This window comes from Hemitrygon akajei, chromosome 3 (assembly GCF_048418815.1).
Source record: "Hemitrygon akajei chromosome 3, sHemAka1.3, whole genome shotgun sequence".
Lineage (NCBI taxonomy): Eukaryota > Metazoa > Chordata > Chondrichthyes > Myliobatiformes > Dasyatidae > Hemitrygon > Hemitrygon akajei.
In genome coordinates this window covers 176281602-176294135 of record NC_133126.1, presented here as the reverse complement: position 1 = coordinate 176294135, position 12534 = coordinate 176281602, and the positions used below count along the sequence as shown (strand labels likewise).

Genomic DNA, 12534 nt, shown 5'->3' with positions numbered 1-12534 from the left:
TCGGTGGGTGAAGGTCATCAATCTGAAACTGAGTTGAACTCTAAGAGACAAAGAGCAGTGATGCATTAGCAATACTTAACGCATCACTTCACACAACTGCTGTGATAGATCTAAGTGTGAAGCAAGAACAGTCCTGTTTCACGATTATTTCCTGCCTCCACCCTCTCACCCAACCCCATTGTGGCACGGGAGCAAAGTCAATAGATGTGTTTAAAGATGTAAATTCATACTGATTGAAATGAAATGTCATATCAAGGATTAAAAGATTGATTAGATTACTTCATTTCTCACATGAACATCGAAACGTACTGCGAAATGTGTTGTTTGCATCAGAGCAAATCAGGGAGAATTGTGCTGGGTAGCTCACAGATGTCCTCACACTTCTGGCACCAACATAGCACGCCCACGTCTCACTAACCCCTAACCGTCTGTCTCTGGAGGAGACAGGAGCACCCGGAGGAAACCCACGCTGTCACAGGGGGAAAGTACAAATCCTTTACACACAGCAGCGGGGGTTGAACCAATCTTGCAGCAGGTGCTATAATCTCGTTACACTAACCGCTTTGCTACAAGTGAACAGATGCATTAGTTGTCTTCATTTTATTGGCAATGGGGCAAGCAACTTCTGAAAGGATTCAAGTAACACACTGTAGAATTTACTCATGACTTCATCTCTTTGCATAACCGCTGTTGGAAGGAAGACCTGCATTCACATAGCAGTGGGTGATGTCTCTGGGTATATATTCATGTCCAATGATTCGCATTTGCAATGCAAGTTACTCTTGTTATTCTTTAAGAACAAGTAGTCTGTACTAAACAAACCTTCAAGAGGAAGTTTGAGGTAGCTGTCCTGCTATCCTGCTCTAGGCATTGATCCAAGGAAGAATGTTAGTCAGGACTTTGGACATATTCCTTCATCTTCTTCATTTATTTCCCCTGATCACTCACACTCGTATCTCCAAAGACTGGGATGGAGGCAATGCAGCACTCTCAGGATTGTCAGCCTGGATTCTGGATGGTGCTGACACTGTCCTTCAGATTCAGCTTCATTTATCCCACGTGCAGCAGAGGACACAGTGAGTGAGCAACCAACACACCCAAGAATATGATGTAGGCAGCTTGTAATTGTTGCCACACATTCTGGTGCCAACATTGCATGCCCACAATGTTCAACACAACACACATCAATGGAAAACACAAGCAGCAATAAAAACAACAGCAAAACAGCTGCCTCTCCCGCCCTCACACCCACCCACTCCCTCACACTCCAGGCAAGCCCCCAATCCCAGTACCTAAGCTGCCTCTGGGCCTCCCGTCCTTGGCCCTAGACTCTCAGACATCTGGCCTACAACCTCCTGTCTCTGGCCTGGAATTGCAGAATCAACCTCCGGGCTTCTACCTTTAGTTTCACTAATTTCAACTTTCGACCTTATGGGCTTTCTACCACTGGACTCACGGACTTCTGTCTTCAACCTTTCCAGCTTTCTATTTCTGGACTCACCGAGTTCCAGACTTCGGCCTTTGTACTTAACTGACCTCTGGACATTGACACTCATAGGTTTGACCTTTGGGCCTTGATTGGATCGATGACCTTCCACAGTGAGGTGCCTCGGGCCTCAGCTTCTGGGCCCACATGGACCTCTGATACAAGAGGCCCGTGGGGAAGGAGTCATCAGCCCTCGTAATGCCTACCTATATGGGCCTCCAACTTGGGTTTCGCTGATCGGGGGTTACCTGTGGACATGATTCAACCACTGGACCGCTGACCTTTCACTGCAGTGAGTTCTAACCTGGACTCCAAACGCAGGCTCCTGCCCCTGAGTCCTTATTCTAATACTGACACCTCAGTGTGGACTGCTTTTTCAAAAAGATTGCAATGCATTTTAAAGTGCAGTGCATCGGAGCCTCATATAAAAAGAATAATGACTATAACAACCATAAAAATAAAAAAAAAGATGCTAGCGATTATTTCTTAAAATAATCATGTTTTAATTCAATACATTTCTCCCGGATATTAAACTTTTCTCTCATTTTCTATCTAAATTCAATTTGCTTTTAATTTTCTCAGAGATAAAGAATCTAGTTTATTCTCCATTTAGTTGAGAAAATGGATAAAGGCACAAAGATGGTGAAATATCTAAGGCATTACTTCACATGTCTTATTGCAATTATTTGATAGTTTTGATATATTTTGCAATGGAGATCATTTTGCAGATCATAACATTTTGGCTTGTTGATAAGCTTAACGGCAGAATTTTCTGTTTTGCACTAATCCTGGCTGTTTCACTGACATTAATAATCTATTCCACTCTATTGTTAAGCAAGAAAAAAACAGTAACGCTGTTGTGTTGAATATTCTGAGAAATGGAATGTAGCCATTTTGCAGACTACAAAATAAAAGATATTAGCTGAAAGTAGGATGACTTGGTAGTGTAGCTGTTTTACTTCTGTATGTACAGTAATGATCTTATGTCTTTCCATACAACATGGGAACCAAAAGTTCAAAGTAAATTTATTATCAAAGTACACATATGTCACCATATACAAACCTGAAATTCTTTTTCTTGTGGGTATAGTCAATAAATCTATAGAATAATAACCATATCAGAATCAATGAAGGACCGCCCAACTTGAGAGTTCAACCAGAGTAAAGAAGACAACGACATGTGCAAATACAAAATGAAAGAAATAATAAAAATAGATATATGACAAATAAATATTGAGAACGTGAAATGAAAGGTCCTTGAAAGTGAGTCCTTTAGTTGTGAGAGCATATCAATGATGGGGCAAGTGAAGTTGCCTGGTTATCCCCTTTGGTAACAAAGGGTAACATAGAAACATAGAAAATAGGTGCAGGAGTAGGCCATTCGGCCCTTCGAGCCTGCATCGCCATTCAGTATGATCATGGCTGATCATCCAACTCAGAACCCTGTACCTGCTTTCTCTCCATACCCCCTGAACCCTTTAGCCACAAGGGCCATATCTAACTTACTCAAATATAGCCAATGAACCGGCCTCAACTGTTTCCTGTGGCAGAGAATTCCACAGATTCACCACTCTCTGTGTGAAGAAGTTTTTCCTCAACTCGGTCCTAAAAGGCTTCCCCTTTATCCTTAACATGAGGGGGAATTTCTTTACTCAGAGAGTGGTAGCTGTGTGGAATGAGCTTCCAGTAGAAGTGGTAGAGGCAGGTTCGGTATTGTCATTTAAAGCAAAATTGGATAGGTATATGGAGAGGAAAGGAATGGAGGGTTATGGGCTGAGTGCGGGTCAGTGGGATTAGGTGAGACTAAGCATTCGGCATGGACTAGAAGGGCCGAGATGGCCTGTTTCTTTGCTGTAATTGTTATATGGTTATATGGTTCAAGAGCCTGATGGTTGAGGGGTCGTTACTGTCCCTGAACCTGGAGGTGTGAGTCCTGGGGCTCCTGTATCTTTTATCTGATGGCAGCAGTGAGAAAAGAGCATGTCCTGGGTGGAGGGGGTCCCTGACAATGGATGCTGCTTTCCTAGTGCAGCGATTCATGTAGATGGGCTCAATGGTGGGGAGGGCTTTACTTGTGATGGACTGGACTGATTTCCACTACTTTGTGTAGGATTTTGCACTGTAGATAGGGTAATTAAATATCTGGGGAAGAACATTGCTGCAGTTGATAAAGTTGCTGCTTCACAGCTCCAGCGACTCAGGTACAATCCTGACCCCAGGGGTTTTCCACTGGAGTCTACATGCTTCCCCTGTGATCAAGGAGAAACCTTCTGCGTTCTGAGGTTTTCTTCCTTGCCTTAAGACCATGCATGTCTCTACGTTACTGACCACTGTAAATTATTCCTATTGTGTAGGTGAGTGGGAAAATATGAAGGGGAGTTAATGGAGTGTTGGGAGAATAAAAGTGGGATTAACATAAGTAGTTGCCTGTTCCCATAGCAACCTACACAAAATGCTGGAGGAACTCAGGAGGTCAGGCAGCACCGATGGATATGAACAAGCTGTCAATGTTTTGGGCCAAGGTCCTTCTCTAGGACTGGAAAGGAAGGAAGAAGACGCCAGAATAAAAAGTAGGGGGAAGGGAAGGAGGATAGCTAGCAGATGATAGGTGAAGCCAGGTGGATAGCAAATGTAGAGAGCTCGAAAAAAAGGAATCTGATAGGAGAGGAGAGTGGACCACAGGAGAAAAGGAAGAGGGAACAGATGCGAGGGGAGGTGAAAGGCAGGTGAGGAGAGATAAAAGGCCAGAGTGGGGAAGACAAGAGGTGGGGAGGGGGAGGGGAAGTCTTTTTTACCAGAAGGAGAAATCGATATTCATGCCATCAGGTTTGAGCCTACCCAAGGGGAACAAAAGGCATTGTACCTCCACCCTCATCAAGGCACAAGAGGAGGTCATGGACCAACATGTCCAGATGGGAATAGAAATCGGAATTAAAAGATACCGGGAAGTTCCACTTTTGGCGGATGTGTTCAACGAATGTAGAGGAGGGCACATCAGGAGCACCAGACACAATAGACAACCCCAGTAGTGTTGCATCAACTGGAAGGACTGAATGGAGGTGAAGGAGAAAGTGAATGGTCAGGTGTAGCACTTTGGCAGCTTGGAGGGATAAGTGCCAGGAGGGAGTTTAGTGGGGTGGAATGAATGGACAAGGGAATCACAGAGGGAGCGATCCCTGCGGAAACTGGAGAGAGAGGGGGAGGTAAAGATATGTTTGGTGGTGGGATCTCTTTGGAGATGGCAGAGCTTGTAGAGAATCATGTGTTGGATGCAGATGCTCATGTGGTAATAGGTAAGGACAGGACGAACTCTATCACTGTTATGGTAACGGGAAGTTGGAGGTGACCGTGGATGTTCGGAAAGTGGAGGAGATGCAGGTGAGGGCACCATAAGACCGTAAGACACAGGAGCAGAATTAGGCCATTTGGCCCATCGAGTCAATTCCACCATTCAATCATGACTGATCCTTTTTTTTCTCCTCCTCAACCCCATTTCCCTTAGCATCAACGGTGCAGGAAGGGAAAACCTGTTCTTTGAAGAAGGAGGTTATCTCTGACGTCCTGGAAATGAAAGCCTCATCCTGGGAACAGATGAGGTGGAGTCGAGGGAACCGAGAAAAGAAAATAGCATCTTACAGGAGACCGAGTGGGAAGAGGTATCGCCAGATAGCCATGGGAATCAGTAGATGTATAAAAGATGTCAGTCAACAGTTTGTCTCCAGAGGTGGAGAAAGAAAAGTCGAGAAAGAGGAGGGACGTGTCAGAAATAGACCAAGGGAATTTACAGACACAGTGGAAATTGAAGAGACATTGACAAGCTCAGCATGGGTGCAGGATGCAGAATTGGGGAGCGTTACTGGGGAAGGCTTGGAACATGGACTGTTCTACTTAGCAGCGAAAAGGCAAGCTTAGCTGGGGCCTAATTCATGCTCATGGCTGCCCCTTGAGCTTGGAGAAAGTGGGAGGAGACAAAGGAAAAATTATTAATGGTGAGGACCAGTTCTGTCAGACAGAGGAGCGTGATGATGGAAGGGAACTGGTCGGGACTGTTGTCAAGCAGCAGAGAGCTTTAATGCCTTCTTAATAGGGGGTAGAAGTGTATAGGGTCTAGATATCCATAGTGAAAAGGAGGTGGACAATGCCAGGGAATAGACTTCCTCTAGAATTTTGTATGTGTTGCTTTGGATTTTCAACATCTGCAGAATTTCTCTTGTTTATGCCTGTTTCCATGCTCCATCGTAAGGAAAGTACATCGGAACCTGGTCGCCTCATTGTAGGAGGAGGTGGAAACTTTAGAGAGGGTATCTAGGAGATTTACCAAGATGCTGCCTGGATTGGAGAGTAAATCTTATGAATATGAGGTTGAGTGAGGTCAAACCTTTCTCTCTGGTATGAAGGAGGATGAGAAGTGACTTGAAAGATGTGTAAAAAATGACAAGAAGCATAGAGCAAGTGGACGGCCAGAGATTTTTGCTCAGGGTTGAAATGGCTAATGTGAGGGGTCATAATGTTGAGGAAATTGGAGGAAAGTATAGGGGGGATGTCAGAGAATAGTTCTTTACTCAGAGAGAGGTGAGTGCATGGAACTCTCTTCCAGGGGTGGCGTTAGAGGCAGATACACTAGGGGCATTAAAGGGGCTCTTAGATAGGCATATTGATGTTAGAAAAATGGAGGGTTATGTAGGAGGGAAGGGTTAGATTGATGATACGGTGGGTTAAAAGGTTGGCACAATATCATTGTCTGAAAGGCCTGTACTATGTTGTACTGTTCTATGTTCTAAAAGGGAAAACATCAACAACCACTAAATAACTACAAGTGCTTGTTTCTTGTAGTGTTTGCTCACTGGAGTTGTAATCACTGAAATCTCTTTCACTCTGTCAACCTGCCTCAGCAACACTTGAATGTTTTCTGTCTTTGCACCAGCAAGCTCCACGCTGTAGTGGAAGTTCAATTGTGAGGGAGTCAGGACAGATCCAGGAGGATCATCCTGGGCTCTATTACCGGACTGTGCACTTATTTTAACAGTGACAGTGACGCGAATTTCAAAACCAAACTGATGCAAATGGGTGCCTAATATGTAGCAGATATATTCAAAGGTTCAAACTACATTTATTATTAAAGTATGCATGCAGAATACAACCCTGAGATTTGTCCCCCCACAGGCAACCACGAAACAAAGAAACACCATGGAACCTGTTCATGAACACATCAAGCACTCAACGTGCTAAAAAACAGAACAAATTGCACAAATGGCAAAAAGCAAGTGTGCAGCATGGAGATGATCAAATGTCAATCCAGGAGTTCAGTAGTATTCAGTTCAGCATCACACCGCTAGCCCACTGCAGACTACAGGATAAAGCATTTTTCTCTAAAGCGCTCAGACTGCATCGATCACCCTGATTAAACCTCTCTAAAACAGCATAAAAAGTAACCAGAATCCAGGAACACATGCAGCGTGAACCTTAAAATTCCCCAAAACGATTCCACAGCTACCAGCCTCTCCGATCGATCCTTGCAATGTGGATCCCAGGACTCCTGCGCTTCCCTCCAATGGCAGCCAGTGAGAGGGAGTGGAAGACTGGCCGAACGCAGGCAGATGTTGCCGAGCACCCACCCATTCTCTGCTCTCATCCTCATTGACTTCAGCTTGCTCAATGTCTCATTTAGAGAAAAGGAATGGAGTCAACAATGGGCTCATGATCCATCTCCAGGCCTCCAACAGTCAATGAACTCCCTCTGAGACAGCAATGCACCAGACTGCTTAACCGGTCCAAAAACACACCATCAAAACGTAAATCACAGGCTCCAATCACACAGGGCTTAGTGGTAGAATCATATTTGAAAAAAGAAGCTGTAAAAGATGTTGTTTTGTGAGCTGTCTGCAGGATGTTGCCATTGATTGTATTGTTTGCTGGTGCCATCTTGTTTTTCAATTAAACACTTTCAAGTGAAACAGGGCCCACTGACAGCAAGAATAATCTAAGCTATCACACTGCCCCAGCTCTCAATCTGTCATTTGCCATGTTTCAATAAAGTGAATGATTTGGACTCATTCCACTTTTACTGCTTAGTATTAGTTGAACCATTAGGTTCCTGGTGGTGAGATGATCACAACAAAACCCCAACCCTTGCACAGTCAACAGAATTACTGAAATATAGGATATAGACTTGAAGATGCCAATATTTGGGCCAGTTGTTATCGTTTGCATTGATTATATCTCTCTCTGTGGAACAAAGTGCAATGATGCCACAATCAAGCACATGCACTGCACCACATGGCCGCTAGGAGCCACTGCAGCACCCAATACGTCCATCCGCTGCTTTCATGAGCACCTGCTGGAAACCCCGTGGTCACTGTGGTCACCACAGTGGCCCATATGGATGCAGCATTGCAACATGTTTCACCTTCTGAAGTTAACATTGTTTGAATTCTCTGTTTAGGAGGCTAGCGCTGCCAGTTAATTTTCACACAATGACATCTGTCTTTATTTGAAATGAAAATGTACATTTGTGCTTAATCTTTGCCCTGAATAAAGCAGTGCTATCAAGGCTTCCTGAAACTGGAACTATTATGTTAAGCATGCTGCAGCCTAACAATTATTTCAATACAACAACTGAGCATACAATCTGCAATGTCAACAGCATTCAGGGTAAAAACCTTGTATTATCTAGTGTATCTAGATAGTGACTGTTTCTTAAGGCATTTCCTTTCTAGGGGAAGGATTACTGTCTTTAATTTTACCTCAGATTCATCTTCTAAGCTGGGAGGTGTGATGCAAATTACAGACTCTAAGACTAAAATGCTTATTCTGATGTAACCAAATATCAAAACACACCAGCCAGCTAAGTTAATCTTCCCTAGAGTAATACATCAAGTAGATCTTGTCTTTATGTAAATAAATGTGAGGGAGAAGCCTCCCCAAGGGCCTCTCTATAATTGGTGGTTTGGTGAGGCACTCTGTTATTGCATCCTGACCTGATCGGATGTTCTGAGGTTAGTCTGAATCATTTAGGTAGCCTATGGGAGGGATCCCTGCCTACCTCTTTTATTTGACCTGGAAGGAGGGAGGAAAATTCCTTCTTTAATTTTTGGGATTCTGAGACTTTCTAGGAAATGCTGATTTCAAATTCACAACAGGATACGTTTGCACTACTATTGATTTTTTTTGAACAACTGATTATGCTTCCCAAGCCCCAATGAAATATAAATACCTCCTTCATCTCAAAACAACACTGCCAAATGTGATTGGAGTTTCTAGTGGTTATGAGTTCAAAGCCGCAGAAATGAAAATAAAGCACCAACAAATTCCTGTCATTTACTCCATGACTGCTCATAGTCAACTGAAATTAGAAAGAGACTGCAATTATATATTTGTAAAACAACTCTTCATCTCTTTCCATCCTTTCTGCTTAGGGAGTCTCCAAAGGAATGTCTGCCCTAGGAAATTCATTGAAGTGACTGTAGTGAACCAAACTAAACCATGACTCTGTCCATTACACAATGAATGATTATTCCACCGCAAAATAAATACTGATTCTGCCTAGTTACACAGTGAGTGATCACACTTCTGCAAGATAAATGGTAACTGGGTCCAATTGCACTGTGACTGACTGTCACTGTGCTAAAGAAATGCTAACTCTAACTCATGCCTTCTTATCTGCTGCTGCCAACAAGTCAGTGACCCAAAACTTGTGGAACAAAATTCAATTTTGCACAACCATCCAACTGTCTGCACTTGTGGAAAGATTCCATCCTGAGCTTATCTACTTTTTATTTACCTCGCTGACAACAAAAATCAAGTTGCAGTCTTCCTGTATCCCATCTGAGACAGTTGCTCTCAGTACCCGGGAGCAAGTTAAGTTTGAAGCTGTTGTGAAAAATGACAAGTGTGGATGTGTTCACAGGCAAGCTGAGAAGTGTGGATGGATGCAGTTGGAACCTGAAATTAGGACCAGAGTTTGGATAATTATTGTGGTTTCATTAATTTTGGTAAGCAATGCTACATACAGTCCATTGTGTCTGAAGGAAGGGAACATTCAAGGATGTGAGATTTGAATTCAGAAATTTTTATACCTCGTCCTTCTAAAGCAATCACCCAAGCCTACTCAATGTGCTTTTACCATCTGCTCAGAGTTACATTATCTAGACCATTTGCAGGATGAATAATAGAGAGAATCGAGCAAATCCAGCTGCTCTTTTTGAAGTTATATCCTTATCTTCTGCTGCTCTTGACAACTGATAAAACCCTAAGAAGGTTTGATAAATTCACTAGATAGAAAACTAGCTAAATAATCACTCAGTATAGCTCAAACTGAAAAGGAGACATCAAAAGCTAACATTCCTGATGTTGGAGATCTTGTTCATTGAGAAGGAGTCTCACCACATGTGAATGTCATCACTGAGATCTTGTTAAATTGGTGTTCTACAGTGGAAGACCAAAAGGCTGAAGCTGTGACATTCTTAGAGTCATAGTGCATGGGAGCAGCCCTTTTCTGTATATGTACCTGCCCATATGTATGCTTATGTTGTTAAAGGACATGTCTTAACCAACCTCTGGCAGCTCATTCCACCTACTGAACATCCTCTCCCCATCTTTCCTGTAACTGAACCCTACCTTGCTCACTCTTTCCAACTTTCAATGAAGGTATCTCAAAGCTGAAACATTTATTGTTTCTTTTCCCATTAGTGCTGCTTGGGCTGCTGAGTGTTTCTATTCTGATTTCTGTATTTTCATCTCTGAGTATGTATAATCACTAAAACATTATAATGCACCTTTCTCTTTGATCACAAATTAGGACCATATAGATGTAGTTGATTCCACAAATACTTCATGTAACGTGGTATTAACCTATTTTTATCATGTTACTGTTTGTCTAATTTAACATTAGCCAAATAGTAAACATGATTAACTGGAGGATTTTATATGAAGACTAAAATGGGCAGCAAGCTAGTGGAGTGGTTAGCACCACACTATACAGTACAGGTGATTCAGATTCAATTCCCCCCACTCTACACTTTCCTCCTGACCTTGTAGGCTTCCTCTGGGTGCCCCGGTTTCCTCCCACAGTCCAAAGACGTACCAGATGGCAGGTTAATTGGTCATTGTAAGTTGTCCCATGATTAGACTGGGGTTAAATCGGGGGGTTGCTGGGTGGAGTGGCTTGAAGGGCCAGAAGGGCCTGTTCCGCACTGTATCTCAGAAAATAAAACATGCCAAAGCTTTGTATTTGTCCCAAAGGCTGATTGGATGTCAGAAAATGCAAAATAATAGAATCCTGTTTCAAATCTTGATGGGTTTTTTTGGGTAAGGTCAATGGATTATCAATACATTAGTAACTGATCCGTTCTTCAAAGCAAGTCTAAGCAGTATTAACCAATTATCGCCAATTTAGCAAAGGAATGGAAATTCTAATGCACCCTGAGAGAAAAGTACTGTCGCCATCAAATCCTTTGGTAGACCCACCTTGTTTTCAGAGGAAGAAAACCCATCCATCATTTTGATGTCATGAGCAAGTAGCACAATGAATATTTTCAACATGATTTATGTTTTTGCTTTGTGTGTTGCTGTGTGCAGTTTGTCACAGAATTTTTCCACCACAATAGCACATCATTCATGAAATACCTCATCACGCCAAAATACTTTGGTTCTTTTTACACAATTTACACTTCAATTAGGGTAAATTTAGTTCCTGTAGAACTGAAACATCATTTTTATCCTGTTGAAAACTCATGAACTGCAGAGAAATATAAAATTCTCCATCAGGCTACCATGATACATCCTCAGTCATTTATCAGAGATTTTCCATATCCATTTGAATCAGCAAAATAGATAAATAGGGTGGTTTGCACCTTGATCAACATAGCATTCTCTGGAATATAAGATCAAATTGGTTCAAATTAGCTTTTCTAAAGTGATTCGCAGACTTTCTGTCTGCTGCATTTTTGAAAGCAGCTTTATTGAGTTAGAAACTGAAGCGCTGTTAGAGGAAATTGCTTTCTTTCTCTTGCCGATCAGCTGGCCAAAGAAATTTGCCCTTTTAATGATTGCCTGTTAATTATTCATTAAATTAATTGTATTGGAGAGTTATCTGCACCTCCTAATACCTGGTACTTGTAATGGTGAGAGCAAAGTTTTCTGTTCACTGGGTTAGGAGGTAGGGGTATTTTGAAGCTGACTTGCTTTTACCTATTCTAGCCAATGGAACCATAGACAGCTAATTTGCTCACTGTCCCTTTTCATGAAGGAGCACAGATGCACCACAAGGCTAAGTGGCCCCCTGCTCCACTCACTTTACACTAATGACTGTGTGGGTAAGCACAGCTCCAATCCCACATTCAAGTTTGCTGATGATGCCGTTGTCATAGGCCAAGTCAAAGGTGGCGATGTAGCAGGGAGATTGAAAATCTGGTTGAGTCTGGAACAGCAACCTCTTAGTCAATGTCAGTAAGACCAAGGAGCTGATTATTGACCTTAGGAAGAGGAAACCAGAATTCCATGAGCCAGTCCTCATTGGGGGGCCAAAGGTGGAGAGGGTCACTTTTAAATTCCTTGATGTTATTATTTTGGAGGAATGTACTTGATCTTTGAACTTTAAAGTTCCAGTCAGCTCTTGGGATTCCTGTAGCATCCAAAGTGTGCCTGGTAAGCTCCAGCAGATACCAATATGAATGCTTGGAAATATCCCACATTTGGCCTTGGAAGGGGCAACAAAATGTCCATTGAATCTATGTGTAGTGCAAGGCAAAGGTTCTGCTGAGAAGAGGAACTTTTTGGTCATTCCTTCCTCTTCATTCACAGTAGCTATTGGTTATTTATGCTTTCACCAGGTAGATTAGGACAGGGAAAACTGAGGCACCCAAACAGGTGTGATTGAGTCAATATTGTGAAGGTGAATCCAAATTTAGACTTGGATTTTCAAAAACATTTGTCAGATTCCTTCACATGCATTTATTTATTTAGCTCAGGTATTTAGAAACATACCTGTGATGTGCCTTTTATGTTAATAAACAACACAACCCAAGGACAGGGCAGGGCAGCTCGGAAGT

At 42.6% G+C, this 12534-nt stretch overlaps 1 protein-coding gene across 4 annotated transcripts in view; it reads right to left on the bottom strand.

The window, feature by feature from the left end:
• The window catches only part of nyap2a (neuronal tyrosine-phosphorylated phosphoinositide-3-kinase adaptor 2a), a 206021-nt gene that overhangs the window by 116021 nt on the left and 77466 nt on the right, over positions 1-12534 (bottom strand). The window lies entirely within an intron of this gene.